The sequence below is a fragment of the Rhinolophus sinicus genome, chromosome 2 (assembly GCF_057876585.1).
Source record: "Rhinolophus sinicus isolate RSI-liver-muscle chromosome 2, RSI-T2T, whole genome shotgun sequence".
In the NCBI taxonomy this organism is placed as follows: domain Eukaryota; kingdom Metazoa; phylum Chordata; class Mammalia; order Chiroptera; family Rhinolophidae; genus Rhinolophus; species Rhinolophus sinicus.
The window spans coordinates 78387896-78411285 of record NC_142502.1 but is presented as its reverse complement, the minus strand read 5'-3'; positions in this window follow the sequence as shown (position 1 = coordinate 78411285).

Genomic DNA, 23390 nt, shown 5'->3' with positions numbered 1-23390 from the left:
AATGTAATTAGTTGGATATTTTTCACAGCCTATTATTTTGGGGGTCAGTTTGCCTCTGTGTGGATGACTGTAATAACCAAATGGAGGACAAGTAATAGTGTTTAGTTCAATTAAAGACAACTAAATGAAAATAAAAGATTTGAGGATAGAAATGATAAGTTTAGTGATTTCTGGCTTCTTTTCTGTCTCCTTAAGTAATATAAATTTCCAATATCTGTTGCTATTGCACAGCAGTCCCTGTGTTCTTGTTATCAGTACTGAAATTCTAATTTGTAATACCTGTAACTCTTCCTTTGGAATGGATTATTAAAATGATGACACATGCCAATGAAGAAATAAATGATGATGGTATGAAGAATTTATAATAATGCACAGTTTGATATCATTCATATAAGTGATAAGGATATTTATTTCTGGTATTATGGAATGTACGTACCCTGAACTACTAATTTTATATTCAAAATACTAAATATGCTGAATAAAATTATGTATGCATAGCTAAGCTGGCAAAAACTAAGAGATCCTCAGAAATGAAATGCAAAGTAAAATAGCTAATCCTGAGAGGTAGAATGCAGTCGAGCTGATTTTACTTCAGAGCAGATTCCAATTCCTCTTCAGTTTCTGTTTCAACTGCCACCTGGTGTACAAGGGCGGGGAGGAAAACCTAGGGATTTCACCCTAAGTTAGAGTCTAATAGGAGTCTACAAAAAACTGTTTTTATTCTTAGTGAAGGAATGGACTGGAAATAAACCTACTCCTGAGAAGGTGACATTAAGAAAATTACCTGACTTGAATTGATCCTGTGGGGAAGGAAAAACATTATCCCTGGAGAAATCACAAGTGCAAACTAGATCTCGTGCAGTTTTCCAGCTCAAATTCACACAATTCGGTCTGAGAAAATTTTGCAAGACCATAATAAATGTGACCCTTTATTAGGGGAGCCCACCGGACCATGGCACAAGCTATTACAAATGAAAATCACCGTCATATTAGGCCTTGTTTCCAAAACTAAGAGAATAAGTGCTATATCGAGAATGACAAAATGCCGAGAAAATATAGCGTCATGAGTAACAAAGCAGAACCAAAAATAGAATGAGATCAGCAAAGATTCACATACTGGACTTGTCGAACATTGACTATAAATATGGTTTAAAAAGCAAAATATATGTATTAAAATATGTGTAAAAAACAAAACACGTAAAAATAAGTAAGCTAATCACAAAAGCTATTAAAAGGATCATCCAGAAAAGTATCCCGCAATCACTGAAGACATATTAGAGGGAATATTTAAACAGTGGAAGAGAGCCCTAATGAGTTGGAAACATCTATAATGATTGTCTAGAGTGGAGTTAGGCAGGCCATGCTGGGTGTGGTCAGACAGCCTCTGGACTGCAGAAATGCAGGGTCATTCATCATATGTGGTGTGTGGAGTGAGCCCTGAAGAGATGGGGGCAGGGGGAAGCAAGCATAAAAGATAGGAAACACAGTGGTTGTACTGACATACACCTAATTAGAGGTAAGGAAAGAAAAAGGAGAGATGATAGCTTACAATTTGCCACAGACAATGAAAAATAAACCAATTCAGTATAATCATAGGTTACTCAAATATGGGGATACATTCTAAGAACATGTCATTAAGTGATTTTGTCATGTGAGCATCACAGAGTGCACTTACACAAACGTAGATGGTAGAGCCTACTACACACCGAGGCTATGTGGCATAGCCTATTGCTCCTAGGCTACAAACCTGTACGGCACGTGACTGTCCTGAATACTGTAGGCAACTGTAACACAATAGTAAATATTTGTGTATCTAAACTTTTCTAAACATAGAAAAGAGAAATATGGTAAAAATATGGACTAGAAGATAAAAACTGGTCCATCTGTATAGGGCACTTACCATGAATGGAGTTTGCAGGACTGGAAGTTGCTCTAGGTGAGTCAGTGATGAGTGGTGAGTGAATGTAAAGGCCTAGGACATAACTCTACACTGCTGTAGATTTTATAAACACTGTATACTTCGGCTGCACTGAATTTATTAAAATGTTATTTCTTCAATCATAAATTAACCTTCACTTACTGTAACTTTTTACTTCATAAAATTTTTAATTTTTCAACTCTCACTTTTTTATAATAACACTTACCTTAACATGCAAATACTATTGTGCAGCAGTACAATATTTTCTTTATATCTTTAGTCCATAAACTTCTATCTATTTTTAAATTATAACAAAATTTGTTATTGTTTAAATTTTTTTTGTTAAAAATTATGACACAAATGCACCAGTTTAGCCTAGGACACAGGGTCAAGATCACCCATAGCACTGTCTTCTGTCTCTACATCTGGTCCCACAGTAAGGTCTTCAGGGGTAATAACAATACAAACTGTCCTCTCCTATGGTAACACATATTTTTCTAGAATACCCCCTGAAGGACCTGCTGGAGAGGTATCACTCTTTTCAGAAGTATCATGTCCATGGTGGTTTGCTTAGTTTGTTTCTTTCCTTCATCATAGATTTGCTTGTAAGCAGATAATGCACAAAAACATTCCTCTTCATCACGTTGGTGTTGGGGGGTCCATGTTTTCCGAAATCTTAAGGAGTTTATTGAGGTTTGCAAAAAGCTTCTGCTAAAACTTCACTGCAAATTTCTTGGCATTCATCTTCTTTTTCTTTTTCTGCAGTGTTCTTTTTTTTTCTTCTTTCTTCTTAGCTATGCATTCCTGTTCCCGTTCCAGCAACTCCTCATTAGTCAATTCCTCAGGAACCAGCTCTAGGAACCAGCTCAATGTCAAACTCATCCTAACCTAGGTTAAAGTTGTTTACCATCTCAACCAAGATTTTGCTGATTTTTGCAACCTTCTTATCTTTGGAAAATCCTTTGAAGTCATGGATGAACCTCTAGCGTTGCTTCTTCCAGATGCCATTCATACATGCCTTGGTAACATTACACTAAGCTCAAACAAGGTTTTTGTTTTGTTTTTATTAGTTTCTGCTGTACAAAACAATGCAGTAATTAAACATTTCACCCCTCACAAAGTGGTAACCCCTCTCCCCCAATCTATTGCCGCTCTGACATCATATTCAGACAAGGTTCTTGATGCAGTTATAGATGCAATCTTTCCAGAATTACATCAGTGTCTTCCTCACTTGCAGCAGTAGCCTGGACAGGGTCCTCCTCAGGTAGTAGGCCTTAAGAACTGCTATAACTCCTTGATCCACTGGTTAGATCAAAGAGCTTGTATTTGATGAGAAATAGCACTTTGATATTGGGATGACGATCACCAATGAAGGAGAACTGCAAAAAAATATCAGCAATAAGCAAAATCTTGCAAGGTACGTTATTCTCCAAACAGTACTTCTCCATTTTGGTGGCATAGTAATTTAGGAGGTCATCTTGGAAGACAAGCTGAGTCATCCATGACCTTTCATTGCTCCTGTAGCATGCTGGCAATGTATGCTTATTGATATGCTTGGAGGCCCTGGGGTTTCAATTTGTAGCCTGCAACTATGCCCCCAAACAAGACTTATCCTGTCACTAAAAGCCTGGAAACTTGGCATTGGCTTGGCCTCTTTATAAATGAAAGTCCCTTCATGCATCCATTTGAAGTATAAAAAGGTTTTATTCATATTAGCTATTTACTCTGGCGAGTAATTTTCCGCAACAATTAGCTTATATAGTTTCCAAAAAGTCTTCAGCTTCCTTTACATCAGCATTCACAGACTCACTACTCACTTTCACATTATGTAACGAAAAATGACTCTTGAATGGTTTAAACCATCCAGAGCTAACAGTAAATGCTACATCATAGTCGGGTCCAGCCTTCTCTTTCAATATCACAAAGCTTTTGCTTTGGTTGTAATCATCACGGTACTGAGAGAGATATGCATCTGTGTTTGGTCTTCAAGGCAGATGATTAGAAATTTCTCCATATCTGATATAGGTTCTTAAATTGTTAGTATCATTGCCTCCACTGAAGCAGATCCTTTAAAAATTTTTCTCACTTTGTTCTTGTTCTTCAAGATTATACCTATGGTGGAATGGGGCATACCTGACTGGTGAGCAATAACGGTCACTGATTTTCTAACTTTGTAATCCTTAATACATAAACCAGTAACATAGTCATTTATTATCATTATGTACTGTGCATAATTGTATGTGTATGCATAGTTTTATACAACTGGAAGTGCAGTAGGTTTGTTTGCACAAGCACCACAAACACTTGAGTAATGGATTGCATCTGAAATTTATTATGAATATGACATCATTAGGTGATAGAAATTTTTCAGCTCCATTATAATTGCATGAGACCATTATCATATATGCAGTGTTGGGTAATTTGTGGGGAAAAAAATTAGGAAAACAAATTATAGCCATAGAAAAAATTGCATATATTAATAGCAAAGTCATATTTTCTCTGTATGTGTACCCACAGTGTCCAGACAAAATGAAGAACAAGGATGGTTCACTTAGGTGAACTGCTTTATTGGAGGTAGAGGAATAATCATTTAAAACATCTTGGAATTAGTCTGATGGAGCAAAGAAAGTCTACTTATGTGTTTCTCAGATTTGAGAGTTTTTACTATCAGAAATAAACTAATGTATGACAAATTAACATTAAGGTCTGTATTAGAGATAAATTATGCATTCCTCTTTTAAAAGTTCTTAACATGTATATTCTAAACAGAAAGATAAATGATTATAAAGCAACAACGAGATGAATGAGATTTTCTTACAGTGTTTATTATTTTAGTTTTTTGTTTATTTAATATGTGACCATATTACCTATACTTGAAAAGTCTCTGGAAGAAAATAAATAGTTAAATATCAATGGACATTGATCCTGAACTCATAAACCCACAAGTCCTTGTGATAGGCGGAATAATGACCACTCAAAGATATCCACATCCTCATCCCCAGATGTGTGAGTATGTTAGGTTAAAAGCCAAGCTGAAATTAAGGCTATGGTTGCACTTATGGTTGCTAATCAGCTGGATTTAAGATAGGAAGTTTATCTTGGATAATTTGAGTGGGCCCTTAAAAGTGGAAGAGGGAGGCAGAAGAGACAGAGAAGGAGATAGGTCAATGGAAACAAGGCTACAGTGATGCAATTAGAACAGAATTTGACCCACCTTTGATGGTTTTGTTGATAAAGAAGAGTGTCATGAGTCAAAGAATGCAGGCACTCCTTAGAATCTGGAAAAGGCAAATAAATGAATTTTCCCTTAGCGCTGTTAGAAAAAGAAAAAAAAAAAAAAAAAAAGCCTCCCTACCAACACCTTAATTTTAGCGTAGTGAAATTTCTGACTTCCTAATCAGTAAAAAAACAAAACAAAACAAAACAAAAAATCTTTTTTAAGCTGTTATGTCTGTAATTTGTTACAACAGTAACACAGTAAATGCAGTTTTTAGTAAGAAGATCAGCTAATGTGTTGTTCTTTTACTTTTATTCCACCATCAGAAAGTTTAACAAGAAGGTATAAATTATTAAAGTCAAACTTTATAAAATCACTGCTTTTTATCGAATATTTTGCAGTAGCAATAAAAATTAAATATAGTCAGTTAAAAATTTGTTTAAAGAACTGGTAGAAAGATAATATTACACATTAAAATATTAAAGCACACCTGACTGTTAATCTAGAGTCCAGTAGGTTCAAAACAATTAGAGAACAGACAGTGATAAACTCTAACTTGAAGAAATTTGGGTGTGCATACGAGGAAGAGAGAGTGATAACCATCTCTAAGACTAGTCTGAGTGAAAGAATACTTTCAGAAGTAGCATCTGTACAGGGGAGACCTGGAGTGAAAGAGCCACAGCCTTGGCACCTGCCTAACAATCCACGATTCTCTCACACACACCTCCCCACAGTCTACATCTAGGTGGACTCGCCTGTCATGTTCCTAAAGCACACACTTTTTTCTCTCCAGCTATTATGCCTTTGCTCAAGGCTACCCCATGTTCTGTGGCCTGGCTTTTCACCTGTACTCAAGTTAGATCATAAACTATTTATTTTTCAAGATGCATCTCAAGGATCACTTTTTACATTTACCTGTCCCTTTTGTATGACTGTTTTGTCTTTTTGCCGTAGGGCTCAAAACTATTTATTTAGTTTCTTAATATGCCTCTCTTCTCCTATTGTAGGTTCCTTATCAGTTTTAAGTAAACCATCCTTTGTGTTTCACCTCCAGATACAGAGTGTAGCTCATAGTAGGAATTAAAAAAATAATAAAGTGAAGTAAGCATGTGCTTTTTTTACAACAGTGCATCAAATTGGGAAAAACCAGTAAATTTCAAGGAAGTTTGTTTAAACTTGAGAAAAAAAATCAGTTCATTAAAACTTTTCTCTGCTATTTTGGTCAGATGATTAGTTTGTCAGTATTTGCAAAAGACAGAAAAGTTTTCTGAAACATGATTTGAATTATGTTTTCTGCCACTCAAATAATTTGCTGCTTCTTTATAAAGATAAAAGTTAAATGATCTTATTTTCAAGCTTAAAGAAAAATAAACAAACTCTTCATAATTATAATGATAATGCCTAGAAGCCCTAAATAGGTCAGAAATATGTATAAATGGATATTAATATATTATGGTATAATATATTACATATATCACATATATATCACGTAAGTACTCACATTTTCTTACTGAATTCCAATATATATCACATATATATCATATATACATATATATATCACATGTGCAATATATATATATATGATATATATTAGAATTCAATAAGAAAATGTGAGTACTTATAATTAAGAAAAAACACTATAAATATGATTCCATATTCCAATGAGCTTGACTTCATTTCTTATTGTTTTTCTTCCAGCAATATTGGCATAAATGAATAAAGCACACTTTGAGGGAAAAAACAAAAACATTTTATGTAAATTAGAAATGAATAGGCAGAGGTATCATTTGGCAGATCTGAATCACATTTCAGTGAGTATTGAATGTTAGAAATGGGTTTGGGAGGTTAAAAATTACAGTAATGCCTTGATTAAAATTCCTGTAAGTACTAGAGAGAAATAAGCAAAAAAAAAAAATGAGACATTTTTAAAAAGTAAAAAATCATGTTGTTTGATAAACATGGACTGTCCCAAGATGTACACAAGCCAAGACAAGTAGGAAAAAAAAAAATCCCTTGAGGTTTAACAATGTTTGTTTCTACTCTCCAGAAAATATCATATATTAATGCAATAGTATTTTGTTGAACTTTTTTTTCTGTTTCTTGTTGTGTATCTTTTGCAGTAACATTTTCTGTGTCACAATGTTTCCAAGGAACAAAGAAAAGGAAATTATATGCTTGGGAAAGTGTTAAATGTAAAAGCAACATGTTTTTCTCTGCCTAAGTAACAAAAAAATTTACAACAATGTTTATATCTGTACAGAACAGCGTAGGGAAAAATATGGGAAGAATCACTGCTTTCCATGATTATTTTCAATTTTTATCAAAGCGTTGTTGGTATACAATACTATATTAATTTCAGGTGTACAGCATAGTGATTCCAAATTTATATACTTTACATGTGCTCACCTTGATAGGTCTTATAACCAGCTGTCATGGGACAAAGTTATTAAGATATTATCGACTATATTCTCTGTGATGAACACTGCATTTCTGGGGCATACTTATTTTAAACTGGAAATTCATATTTCTCCTACATCTTTTTCTCCCATCCCTCCACCTCCCTTCCCTCTGGCAAACATCCGTATGTTCTCTGTACCTATGAGTCTGTTTCTTATTTGTTTTGTTTGTTTGTTTTTTCACATTCCACATACAAGTGAAATCATACAGTATTTGTCTTTCTCTGTCTGATTTATTTCACTCAGCATACTGTGTTTCCCCGAAAATAAGACCTAGCCAGACAATCAGATCTAATGTGTCTTTTGGAGCAAAAATTAATCTAAGACCTGGTCTTATTTTACTAAAATATAATATAACATTATAATATAATATAATATAATATAATATAATATAATATAATATAATGTAATATAATACCAGATCTTTTTCACTTCTGCAACCACAAGAGATGCTCAAAGTGGTTCCCATCAGACAAACTACTGCTTGAGCAACATTGACCAAAGTGCCCACTTGTGTACACTTTTTTAGGTACCCCCGGTATATAGCACATATTCTTTATCCATTCATTTATCAATGGATACCCAGGTTGCTTCCATATCTTGGCTATTATAAATAATGCTACAATGAACATAGGGGTGCAGATATCTTTATGAATTAGTGTTTTCATTTTCTTTGAATAAATATCCAGAAGTGAAATTACTGAGTCTTATGGTAATTTTAATTTTAGCTTAAAATCCATAGTGTTTTCCACAGTGGCTGCACCAATTTACAGTCCCACCAAAAGTGCACAAGGATTTCCTGTTCTCCAAATTGTTGCCAACAGTTGATACTTGTTGACTTTTTTATAATAGTCATTCTGACAGGTGTGAGGTCACATATCTCACTGTGGTTTTGATTTGCAATTTCCTGATGAGTAGTGATGTTGAGCATTTTTTCTCATATGTCTGTTGGTCATCTGGATGTCCTCTTTGGAGTAATGTCTATTCATGTCCTCTGGCCATTTTTCAATTGGATTTTTTTTTTTTCATGATGAGTTGCATCAATTCCTTATATGTTTTGGATATTACCCCCTTATCAGATGTATCATTGGCAAATATCTTCTCCCATTTAAATTGTCTTTTTATTTTGTTGATGGTTTCCTTCTCTGTGCAGAAGCTTTTCATTTCATGTAGCCCAATTTGTTTATTTTTGTTTTGTTGTCCTTGCCTGAGAGGACATATCCAAAAGGATATTGCTAAAACTAATGTCAAAGAGTTTATTGCCTAAGTTTTCTTGTAGGAGTTTTATGTCTTCAAGTCTTACGTTTAAGTTTTTAATCCATTTTGAGTTTATTCTTGTATATGGTGTAAGAAAGTGATCTAGTTGTCTTCTTTTGCATGTATCTGTCCTTTATTTTCAAAGTCACTTACTGAAGAGACTGTTATTTCCCCGTTGTATATTCTTGCTCCTTTGTCATAGTTTAATTGACCATTTTTAAAGATAAAGGACAAGTTATAATGATTATTAGAATAATTATTTCAGTTAATTAGATTGCACATTCATTGTGAACAGAATCTGGTTTTAAATGAAAAATCATATTCTCCATCTTGATTATAACAGATCTGGGCATAGACTAAACATTAAATGCATTTAAATTTTTTAAATTCCATCATTACCAACCAACAAATATCAACCATACTTTCGTAGCACTTTGAGCATTATTTAAAAAAAAAAGAATCTTTGTGTTTCTTATAATTATCAATAAAAATTTATTTTAATGGAGGTTTGTACAGCTCTTAAGATGAAGTAATATTTTCTTAGACAGCAAGGATGTGGTGATTTTGGAGAATTAAGTGATCAGATGTGACCTAGGGTTGCCCTCTCTTCGGAGAGGCTGAATATATCCTGTCTGTCGGAGCAAGAATAAAACAGATTTTTGATTATCAGAAGAGGACTGGCTATCTCTTTACAAATTGTTTTACCTTCTTTTTGGGCATAGCGCTAGACCTCATTTCCCACCCTCCTTGTTAGCTGGATGTCACTGTGTGGCTGAATTGCAGTCAATGGAATGTAAGATATATATGCCGCTTCCAGACCCCTTCCATGATTTGATGCAGAAAAATCTAGAAAAAAAAAGTATTGGAAGCCACATATTGAAATTAGCAATGCCACAAAATTGAAGAAGCCTTTATTTTGAATGAGCTCTTGGAAGAGTTCTATTTCCTGATATGAATTGCTCTACTCCACTGAGAAGTGTGTTTTTAATCTTTAACCACAGCCTGTCATTACACTAAATAATACAAGGATATACTATAGAAGATCACACTTTTTGAATAAATACTGTATGGAAACAGTTTTCCAGATAGGAAAGGAAAAGGAAAAAAAGATGAATAAAATGCTTAAGAGTTAGGCAATAAACAGAGGTTCTAAAAGTCAACTTTGCATATACTTTGATCCTACCCACTTTTCTTCATCAGCATTAGTTACTTAAAACTCAAGGGAAATCGACTATTAGTTGTTCAGAGTAATGTCTTTTTTGGGGGATGGTTCTTCAGATGAAAGAACATGTGTAAGTTTACTTATGTAGGGTCAGCCCCAAGAGAGTGCTCAAAATGCTGGTTCCAAGTGTAATAAGATGCAGTTCCTAATCACAAAGGGCTGTCAGGTCAGTGCATTTAGGACTTCAGTTGCCTTCCACAGACTTAATGTATATAGTGAATCACAAGAAAATATTTATTGTATGTATAAGAAAATTTCAATTAACAAATGTATTAACATTTATTATTATGTTTCACAATACCTATTAAGTGTTACATATTTATCTTTTGGTTTCATGGCTTTAATCTCTTGGATCCCTTTATTCCTTTTCTTTCTCTTTCCTCAAAGAGATTCCCTGTGGGACCATCTCTTGACACTGTGACATCGTGGTTTAATATCTATAACAACTTCCAAGGAAAATTCCTCATGGTTTATGGCTTCAGTTTGAGCAACTCATATTTTTTAAACTACATTGAAAAGCTGTATCTCATGCCTGGTTATGGGATTCAACATCTGAAAAGATGTAAGTCACACATTTGAGAACTTAACTCAGTGCAGGTCTATTACAGCTTTTAAACTAAAATATAAGTTTTCACTCATATTTGTGTTAAAGGAGAATCATCTTTTAGTAAGTAAATAAGTAAATAAATAACCAGATGGTTGGAATAAATAAATCACTTAGCTTATAAATGACATGGTTAAATGAGACTTTAACTGGAGGAAATAAATACTTGAATATTACTGACATTATATATAATCTATCCACGCTTATCTTAGAATAATGACATCTCTCCTCCCATTTGAGAACACCAAGATTGAAAACCCCTAACCCAAGAGCCCAGAATGTTTATTTTCCCAACATATTAGGAGTAATAAAAATTACCCCTAATATTTATAAGATAGATCTAGTTACAATATATTAAGAAGCCATATTTGAGAACGTTTTATTCAGATTTGGAAGAAATGTTAGTTCATATATTACAGATGTGAAGGGAAGTAATTTTCATGTAACTCAGACTTGCACACAGCATGGAATATTGTTCCTCCAGCTGAAGTCTGCAGACTCAAGGGAGAGTCCCTCAGGAAGACACATTACGAAATAAATGAAAAGCACTGATACCTTTAATGGCTGTAATTTTAATTTCTGCAGATTATTCAGTCTAGATGAAAGGAAAAACTACCTGGGTGGGAAGAAAGGAAAGTCCATGGTGAAATATAAAGCCCCCTAAACATGCTTAGCATTTTATTCCTGCTTCTAATTCTTGCCCCTTATAGCATTTCTCTTATCTATCTCAAATGTATTTTGGATTGCTATCAAATTTTTGAAAAACAAAAGTAAGCTCTCTGGAGATTTATCTGAATTTATTTTCAAACATTGGAAAGGCAACGTGATTACTTGGTAATGTGCTATGACCTGCAAAGCTACCATGTGGCCATGTATTCCGAATCTGCTGTAAACTTCCTCTGAGTAATTATTTCGCCCCTTCAATGTAGCTAACAATTCAAAACTGGATAAAGTAATCCAATGTAACAGTTAACATTTTTGCATTTCTTTTATTCAGAGGTGAGTATATGATTTTCTTTATTTATTGGTTACATATTAATAAAGCACTAGAAATTCACCAGATATCATTCCAAGCTCTAGAAAGACAGCAATGAGCAAGTTATAACTGATATTAGTAGGAGGAGAGGGTCCACAAATTCTCACCAATAAATAGAAACACGCAATTTTAAAGAGTGATTACAATGTTTTTAATGAAATAAAATAGGGGTGATAGGAGAGGATGATAGAAAGAAGAGAGATTTGAGGAATGGAGGGTTTCCTTAAATAGAATAGTAGTGAAGCAGTCTTTAAAAAGAAGATATTTTAATTAGATCAGAATGGCGAATGCCACTAGACATATGCACTTCCCTGTGCAGACTATATTTAGCAGAGGGAAAAATAAATTTAAAGATCTAAGGTGAAGAGAATTTTGAAAAACAATGAAAGAAAAAAAAAGACTGAGCCTAGAGCATCTGAGAGCAGGTGAGTCTGGGGAAGAAGACAGAGGTCTCAGTTTGAAGGGCATGGTGACTTTTTCTCAAGATGTAACACCCTAGGCAGGAAGTGGATACTCATTGAATCCCTTTGAAATGCATCTTGCTGGTCCTCTGTGGGTGAGAGTTGAAGCAAGGAAGTCATTTAGGTAATAATTGTAGAAGTTAAAAGAACAAGAAAGAGTCTCTTAGACTCGGGTTGTGGCAGAAGAGATGGGGGAAAGAATTATACTTTGGAGATAAGATAAATGTATTGCTGTTAGCTGGATGAAGAGAAATTAGGAAAATGAAATTATTAATGGTGACTGCTAGGTTCTGGTTTTACCATTTACTGATACTGGGAAGGATGGAGAAAATTATTGTAGGGAAGTAGAAGAGAATGGATATTTTCCCATTGGATATGTTAAGTCTGGGATGCTTTATTATAAATCTAAGTGATGATTAAAGGTGGTATACTAATTAGTATGTCTGTATTAATTTAGAACTCTAACATAGTTCAGAAATGAGGATTTGAAGTGATTTGGCTCTAGGTATATAGAATTGTCAGGGAACTAATTGTGTTCACTTGCAGAGAAATTTCAAATAGAATGTTGATGAAAATAGGGGCAAAGAAAAGAGAAGACCTAGAGACTGAGCTAAAATGCCCTTTAGAGAAAAAAGGTCCAGAGGAGGAACTCAACAGTGCCCAGTGTGGGAAGGAAGAGTGGAATGTGACATAATGGAATCTAAGAAAGAATACATTTCAAGAAAAAAAATAATGATTATGTTTAAAGGATAGAAATTAACAATAAATCACTGAAATGAATCAGGAAAAAGTACAAAATTGAAGAAAAGTGTCTATTTATTAGTAAAAAACTATATTGTGGAAAATTATAAATGAAGAATGTACCAATACTAAAATCTGCTCTGCAAACTATATCTCATCCTTATTGATTTTTCCAATGAGTAGTTCTTTTGGTGCCCAGATGAAAATGGGCTATAAACTGTGAAGTATTTTAAGTAGAATAAGTACATAAAACCTGTCTTTTTGCAGCTTTTATTGAGGATACTTTTAAAGGGATTGTTTTGCATATTTCAGATTCTTAAACATGATTGTATCAATGAACCTATAATATATAATATATTAAATATGAAAAAATAACATTTCTAGGCTGTAGGAAATCTGAATTATTCTTTCTCTAAGTCTCTCTCTCTCTCTCTCTCTCTCTCTCTTTCTGTCTCTCTCTTTTTCTCTCTCTTTCTTTCTCATCCTCCCTGACTCTTTCTCTCTTTTCCAACTCTCTCTCACCCCCTAAAAAGTTGAAATGAGGTAATGGAATTGTAATAATTATTGAATTAATAGCACTTAAAATTCCCCTTATTTTTTTTTTTTTGTGTGTGTGTGAGAAATGTTATAGTTTCTTTTATTTTTACCTTTAAGTTATCTCTGAAAATTTGAAGAAGAGTAAGTTTGATTGTGAATTGCTCTTTGCTTTCAAAAGATAATGTGTAGGGTTGTGTGGAATTAGTTTATCTGAGACTATATCCTATCATATGCTAGTTATACAAATGTTACTTAAATATTTTGTATCTCAATTCCCTTATCTGTAAAGTGAGGAACATAATAATACTTATCTTCTTAAAGTAATTGTCAAGATAAATGTGTTGATACATTTGAGCTCTTAGGAAGAGTATTGGTTATGTTGGAAAAATCAATAAATATTAGTGACAATTATTATTACTATCATTATATTTTATTCCTATTCTTAGTCAACATAGAGTGAAAATATATTAGACACCATATATTTGGTATGTGTTATATGTAATACATTTAATGCATGTTCTTGGGAAAATCAATTGTACAAGATAGAGTAATAAAGAATAGTTTTAGAATTTCATTCAATGTAAATAGATGTTTTATAAATTACATAGTTCATGTAAAATCTGCACACACACTAGTTTTTATCAATTTATTCAAGTCATTAAAAATATTATTCTCAAAATGTTATCAATAAATGTTCTGGATAGTTAAACTTTCAGAAATGAAAATTAGACCAAATCATTCTAGGAGATATTCCCCGCTGGGGCCACCTTTTTGTATTTTGAGACATAATTTTGATCAGATCTCATCGGTGTGGCCTGCAGTGACCGGTCCCCAGTTTATGAACTCTCAGGCCGTACTGCTTCACACGTGCCCAGTGATGCACAGATTTCAGTGCTCTTGTTTTCTATTTTTCTGAGTATTTTCTTGCTTCCTTTATGACTCCTCCTTCTCATCTGAACACTTCTCCATAAAATGCCTTTGTATATTTATAGTTTATATACTCTACAGCCAACTCTGCCAAGGGAAGTTAAAATGTTTCCAAAGATTAATAGAAGAGAGTATTTTGCCAAAGACCAAATGGACCAATAAGGAAAACAAATGAGGCTACTTTTATCATTCGTAGAAGCTTCTCAGAATTAATTTGACACCTGATTAAGGATGCAGAAAAGTCAATATTTTTACCAAAGAATAAGGGCAAAAGTCATGTAATATTAGTGCAAAATGATCAGTTGAAGATGCAAAACAAGCTGGATTGGATTAACTCTAGATGGTTCAGTTGTTTAACAAAGAAACATTTTTTATTGTTCAAATAATAAACATGGTCAAATTAATTGCACTTAGTTTTCTAGTCCAGTGATTTCATTAAGCTTACATTGACAGTCCATTTTTCCAAACCGCAGTGGCCATTACTTTTAAATGTTGACAATATTAATTAGTCTTGCCTGATAGACATAAAAGTAGTGTCATGTTTCTTTACTGGCTATCATTTCATTCAAAATTGTATCTGTTCTTTTCTTATATTTTCTTACATTCCTTTTAAATAAGGAATTAACTCAAGCATTGGTTATTGCTAAAAGTCTATATAAGTGATTGAAATATATGATTGCTGAGAATGGGCCCTTGTCATTCAAGTCCTGTATGATAAAATCTAAAGTTATTATGTCAGGTGATTGTAGACTTTTCTGGCCAGATTGCAGCCCTTTATTTAAACTGATGTCAGTTCTTAGTAAAATCTCCACAAAAGAATCAATAGTGATTTTACAGAACTTTATTTTGCAATATGATGCCATCATTTATCTAATGTTAAAAGAAATAATGCATCACTAATAAAAGAAAAAAATATTGAACTAAAAACTAGTTCAAAGTGTCTAAGTCCTTAAAGAAGTGTTGATTTACTAACAAAATGCAAACAGAAGAGAAAGAAAAGAGTTTATAATATAGATAACACTGGAGTAAAAGTGAATAGTACAGCAAGTAAAATAAAAGAAAACAACAACAAAAAATACATTGTTAAAAAAATTCTAATAGAAAATTATAAAAAAACAAAGCAGATACTTAGAAAGTACGTTTGAGAATATTAAGCAAGATTGTCTATAACTAAATAACAAAACTAATTTTATATCTTATTCTGCCTTTGAAACAAGTATCATTTGAGATATTCAAGTATTTGCTATATAACTGCTTAAAGGACTGAATTAGAATGATCCTTAAAGTCCTGTAAAGTTTGAAATCATATGAGCATTATATTTATATCATATTATAATATTATATAATATTTATATAAACTGTATAAGACGTAGAATCATCAGGCCAAGCAGTGTTATAAGTATTAAGTATTTGTGAATGAGTAAATGAATCAATGTACGTGTATTCATCACTTTTGTTCCTCTTATGTGGTAGGTATTATTTTCTTGGTAATAGCAGTGATGATCAATTTTGTGTCTTTTCTATCTTAGTGCCAGTGTTTTTTTGCCCATCACCTGCAGACATTCATTAGCAAAACCTGGATTTGCATGCTGAGCTGCTGACCAAAATAAAGGTTGTAAAAGAGTGTGCTCAACTCTGACATTTTCCCAACAAGGACATGATATTAACCTCCCACATAATAAAATAGTTCCACCCAATTTCCCAGAATGAGTTCTTAATTTAATTGGTCATTTGAAGTGCATTTATGTATAAAGAGATTATAGCCTTATTTGAAAGGAGGAAATAACTTATAAATTAAAAAATTTAATGTCAAACAGAAATGTAAGAAGAATATTGATGGAACTAGTGAAGGTTAAGAAGAAATTATTACCTAAAATTTTGTTGAAAATTATTGGAACTACTAAATGTACAGAATTTAATGGTATAGTTTTTAATGTGTATACTTAAAAGATGAGGACTGGGCCTATTTAAATATGTAACAGATTAAATATTTGGAAGAACTTCCAATGAACACACAAAATTGCGAGAACTAGATTACAATATTAAGACAGGGGATAGAGCCTCTTCTTCAGAAAATAAGTTACCCTAAAATACTATAATGAAATTGTATCATCTATGTCTCTAGAAGAAAGCAAAACAAAGTAAAATCACAGAAATCTAGATCTATATCAATACTTGATAACATTGCTATGTATTTTATGCAGTGTATCAATAAATAGATTATATTCTCTCTAAATTTGATTCTAATTTATATGTTGAGGTCTGGTGTATCAGAGAGAAAATTTTCTTCAATAGTTAGAAACTGATTGGAAAGACATCCTTCTTACCATATTGTGTGAACTGTTGTAGTCTGATATCACATATTCGTGTGTTTTTTTTAACATTTTCATATTGAAGATTACATTTGAATATAAAACTTGAAATATTTGGTTTCTTGGATTTATATTTATTAAATTATTAATGAAATTAATTCATTCTGAAAGAACTGCATATAAGTTAAGTTGCATGTAAATAAATGACTAGTCCACTCAATTCTGGGAACTTGTTAATAATTTAAGATAAAACATGAAGATTTAAAGAAAGTTCTCTTTATCTGCTTATTTCTTAAATAATTATGTATTAAAATATATGTCTATTTTCTTGAGTCAATTTAATGTTTACTTTAAAAGAAATATGTATACTCTGTTTAAAGTTCTTAAAATTTAACTTAGACAGTACCTAAAATTTAGCTATAAAGCTCAAATATGGCATTGGCCAGAATGATAAAAAGTAAATTTTAAAAATAAACTGTATCTGAAATGAAGTATTTAAAAATGAAAATTCTTTAATCCAAAAAAGTTTGTATTGTTTTTCAGGAGCACAACTTTCTAAATCAAATAATATAACTACCTTTTTTTCAAGTCTAACTTCACATTAAAACTCTTTATTTTCATTACACTGGTTTTTAATAAGAAAAAAGAAGGTTTTTACCACAAACACACACACACAATAGTTTTGCTGACAACCTTGTTCCTATTTTTCATTTCATTGCAGAGTAGATATAGCTACTCCAGAGATGTCCAGACTTTTCTAATCTGATTACACAGCTCACTTGTCCTTTCCTCTTTGTTTTCACGTATCTTCACACTAATGCATAGTTCTTGATGATTTGGCAGTCTCTTGCCCAGAATAGATATGCAATGATGCAGGGAAAATGACAGCAGAATCAAGTCTTCATATTTGATACAATATACCGTTTGTATCCAGTTTGCCTAATAATGCCACAAAATATTGTCTATAAAAACATGACAGATTCTTTGCATGCAAGTCTTAATTCTGTACATCTGTACTAATTAATTAAAAATAGGGCCAATCAGACATTTTTGGACTTACTAATTTAACTCTATTTTATTATTTTTTGAGTCTTTTTTTTTTTTATTTGTTCCATGAAGCCATGGTCTATTTGACCCTGCATATATTTACCTAAAATTTTAGAACAACTTAGTTCCTTCATATACAATTTCCTTTTATAAGTAGTATAAGAATTTATGAGAAATTGCCCTGAATTCCAAAATATGGAAATAGTAAAGCTTGGTACAGACTCCTCTATGTTTAGGTAAATCCTGAGAGGAATTTCTGGCCCAGCACTGTTTTTCTTTTCCCCCCCATCACTTTCTCTTTTTAATTTTTAATTTTTATTTATTTATTTATTTTTTTTGTAGACTATGAACATCTCTACAACAAAACTTTATGCTTTTGTTTACAAGTATGAAGATTGATATTACTATATATATATTTTTGTATTTCAGTTTTTTTATGTATCCTTTTACTAAGCACATATTAGGCAAAGAATAGAGTTTCAGTAAATATTGACTAAATGAGTACCTTTGTACAGAAAAAAGAATCAATTGGTATTTAAAATTTTTAAATACATATCAGAATATATATAAAGTGTACCATGATTTTGTATTCTTTAAACATAAGAGAAAGTTGTCCAGCTCTATGCTGGGGAGAGAAAAAAGCCCTGGGTTTGACTACATCAATGATAATACATGGATAAATTAATTCTGAATACATGGCACAGTTTTAGTTTGTTTGCACTTTTTACCTGCTAAAATAAGAAAAAAAAAATACAACTATAAAATGACTAATAATGTATACATCTTAGATTGTGATCTTGATTAACCCATATAACATTCCTAAGCCTCATTTTCTTAATCTATAGAATAAGAATTATAACAGATATAAAATAGTCACATTTCTGAGAGGACTGGAAAAGAGAAGTGTCTTAAAATCTTTATAATCTCTAATACATTTTAAAATGAAATTGTATCACTAGTGCAAATTAAATCCAAAGCTGATTACTTATTATACTTAAATTTCTTTGTTATTCAAAATGTGGGCCCATAAGCTAACTGTATTAATGTCACCTGGAAGATTGCTAAAATACAAAATGTTAAGCTCTTCCTCAGGTATACTGACTCAGAATCTTTTTTTTTCTCTTTTTTTTTTTCCTTAGCAACATTCCTGAGCAATTTACATATATATATGTTCAAGTTTGAGAAACACTAACTTAAAAAAAAAAAAAAAAATGTTTGAAATTGAAATTGACAAATGTGATAGGAATTGTTATGCTTTTTTTTTTTTGATAAAACACATATTCTTATTCAAGGTAACAAATGTTCATATTTCATAATAGCTATGTGAACACTTTTTGGCCTTTTGACAAATAAAAGGTTAGTTGTCTCTTCTAATCTGAGCTTGAAAGCACATACTATTTTCTATCCTGTTTTAGTGATGCTTTAGACTGAGTGGAAAAGAGGGACTAATTTTTGAAGGTAGTATGTGTTGTTACCAGTATTCATAGACTATCCTCACAGAAGGTGAGTTGGATTAAATGTATTTGTGAGATTTTTATTTTCTCTCTATCAGATTCCTATTTTGACTTTCTCCGATAACTAGTTTTTTCAAGGACTGTTATATTTAGTTGTCTGTCTTCCTCTTTGAATCTTATTTTTTCTCAGACTCTTAGAGTTTGCCATTTCAGTAGTGAAACGCAAGCCTGAGTCAGTGAATTATAAAAGCTCCAAAGAACAAAACAATGTTGCTGATGCAGACCTGTTTTCTTTTCTATTTTTTTTTTCTTGTGGCAAGAAGTCCTTTACAGCTTTTTATTATCTAACTGCACTTTGAAACCTGAACTGTAGGTACACAAATGAGGAGACAGATGCTTTTTTGCTAATAGTGTTTGGTTCCTGGTATTTTCCCAGAGTATTTAGAAGGCAGAAAGATAATTTTGTGTAGATTTAGGAGCCCAGGAAAAATATTTAAATCCATAGTTATAAAAACAGCTGTCACAAAATATTATTTTAAATGTAATAATTGATAAGGGGACAGGCATTTGCCTGAATGTGACAGTATAGTTAAAATTATCTCATTCATTGAGCAAATACTTATGAAACGCTTATTCTTTGCCAGTCATGAGACTCCACATCAGGCATATTGTGCTGAATAAAAATAAATACGGCTAGTTACCTTGTGGAATATCAGTGGAAAACAAATAATTAAGTGTAATTACTTGATAACAAAATGCTGCTAAGCGATCTTGTCATTTCTCATAACTGCATAGTGAGAAAAATAGGAAGTTCTTATATTAATTATTTATGGAATATCTTTCTGAATAAGCAATGTTTAAAAATAAGACCTTAAATTTGAATAGCAATCATTCTCATAAAGAGTGGGTAGAGAGTAATGCCAGAAGTGGATATGGCATATGGAAAGACTGAACTGGGAAGCCTGATAAAAAGCCTGCAGGAGGGACTGTAAGAAAATTAGCAGAAAAACATACAAACAAATTTTGTTTAAGAAATCAGATACATGATTTCTTATCATCTACAAAATCACTGTGTACCAGAAGAGTGCACAAAATAATAGGAATATACCAAAAGATATATTTATTTCAGCTGTGTTTCTAATATAAAAAATAACATGTATATCATGTAGCAAATGAAAAAAATTTGTCATGGACATTAGATAAAAACATTTTCCACTGTGGAAGTTTGCCAAATGACTATAATAAAATAATTATATTAAACTAAATGTTGAATACCAACTGTTTCCTGATACAATGTTAACACATATACCTATATTTCTCAATCTAATTTAAACATTCTATTTTATAAATTAATTTTTATATAAAAGAAAATTAAAATCAATTATGCATTACCTTTTTAACTGAACAGTCCTTTCTTGAATTGATTTAAAAACTTATTGAAAAATAAGCTATATTTATTAGAATACCAAGAGTTATGAATGACCTCTAGAGCTTCAATAACATATTACGCACACATCTAACTCACTTCCCATGTTTAATTAGATAATAAAAGAGTAATATTACTTTTGATCCTGAAATTATAATAATATTTAAGTCAGTGATTTTAATTCTCTCTCACTACATGTTAAATAGAATTCTCATTTCTGGCTAGAAGTTTCAGTCAAATAATTAAGCTGAGCAGATTCCATCAGTTACCAATATAGTAATACCATCTAAAATCCCAATACAAAGAAAATAGAAATATACTATATATGTATACCTACAATGCGAGTGGGTATACCTAATCCTATATGTATACCTATCTACATCACATTCTTTAGTCATGTCCTTGGTACTTTCTATATGTGTCTTTCCAGGATTTTATTAAAGCATGGATTTCAGTGTTATTACACATACACATCCATAAATGTATATTTTTTATGAAGATGAAACTATAAGTTTTATTTTTTGAATTTAACAAATCATTTTGAATATGCATAGAATAGAAGGCATTATGTAATTGTGCTAGTGAACCATTATTTATTTAAATATTCTCATTTACTTCTTTTTTGTTTGTTTACATTACCAAATAATTCTTATATAAATACCCTCTTTCAATAGGACATGATTTGAGAATATTTAAACGGATGAATACCAGAAGTGGAATTCTTGAATCAGAAGATATTGGTATGTTTAATTGTGCTATACATGACCACACCACCCCTGAAATATTTGGATTTTTCTTTCTGAATCTATAAGAACAATCATTCCCTTACACTCTGGGAATAATACATATTGCCAATATTTAAACTTAAAATATTTTTCTGTTAAATTGAAGTCACCTAAGTTTGATTTTAACTTATACTGCTTTGATTGTTGCTACAAATAATACCACTAAGACACTTTTAACACTATCTTGGAATTTCAGAATGGCATTTCTTTATGAGATTCTATTCCTTCTAAAACTATCTTTTCAGTATATAGCATATTAGGGAATCTGAATTAAATTTGTAGACTAATAATATTTAATACGTATAATCATGCATAGTAGCAATTATTTAAAGATTTGTTGTAATAAAATTACACTCAGAATTAACATTTTGATTATATTCATAGAAATTACAGAAAAAATAATGAACAACTTTACTTCATTATAGCTTAGAAGGAAATTGTGATGATGATGATGATGACGATGATGATGATGATGATATTATTAAAGTTCCCTTTGATAACGTGAGATTTCAGTTTGATGCTAGTTTGATTTTTGTAGGAAATATAAATTGGTGAGACTTTTTGTCCCTTAATCTCCCTGTGACTTTGGAAGATTTTTTTCAGGAAAATATCTCCTAAACCAAATCCAAGGAATTTGGAAAAATCTCTGATAGGTAAATAGGAAGGCAATTAAAATGTAGTGTTTTTTTTTTAAAGTAGCATGTAAGAAATTAAGGGGAGATGTTTTTGTAAAATTAAAATGACATTTTTATTAAATTTCAACATATTAAGGTGAAATATTATTTTAAAATGACCAATTAAACATATGTATCAGCATTCTTCAATATATTTTTTGAATTTATCAAGCACATATTCATATTTATGGCATTAGGCTTAGTATAGTGGCTTATAATATGATGCAGGAACTGTAGTCTCAGGGCTCAGGAAACATACAATTTAGTTTTAAAAAATTCTAAATCAATATGCACATATTTAAATGTCTATATATTTATATCTATATCTATATCTATATCTATATCTATATCTATATCTATATCTATATCATCTATAGCTATATCTATATACTCATATATCTAATTTAGGGCTTTATTTCATAAGCAGTATTATAAGGGTTACAAATTCAATGTTTTGCAAGAGGGAGGCTGACAGCTATTATTTCTAAGTACAATGAATAGGAAGTCCCTCATGGAGTGAATCCTTTAAGAGAGGATGGATATTGAATAGATGGCTGGATCTGCATTCTAATCTCATAGAGAAAGCCATTGATAAAGACTATAACATCATTGATATGCCTGTGTATGTATTTCGCTGATGAAATTGACTAGGGAACATTGAACGTAATAGAGTCATAGTAACATAAAATAAACAAGAACCCAGCATTTAGCTGTTATACAGAAATACACTGCAAATAGTAGAAGGAGGGTGACGATGCTGTATGTCATTTGTAGTGCTGTTTTAAATACTACCAAGACAGAAACTGAGATGGTCAGAAATGAATCAATATGATTTTAAGAGGTGAAATGGAGAAGGAGAAATTACCCACTAGAAAGACAAAACAAGAACAAGGGAACTAAAACCATCATGAACATGGTCTTTTTGAAAAAAATGTAGATATAATTCGTGTATAATATTATTAGTTTCAAGTGTACAACATAATGATTCAATTTGTATATATTGCAAAATGATCATCCACCATCGTACATTGTTACCAAGGACTCTTCCTTCCAATTCCTATAGCAAACATAATTTATAACTGAGCGTTAGCATTTCATGTATAATTTTTCAAATATTTTTGCTATCCGTCCATGCATTTGCACCAGTCTTTTTCACATTCATAAATACTTTGAAGTTAGAATCATACAGTTAGACCCCTGTATTATCACAATACTACGGATGCATTAGATGAATTCCAACCTTCCAATATGAGATTGGGATAATTTACCTTATGGTTCATTTACATTCTAAAGAGTAAGACTAACAATGGTAGCTT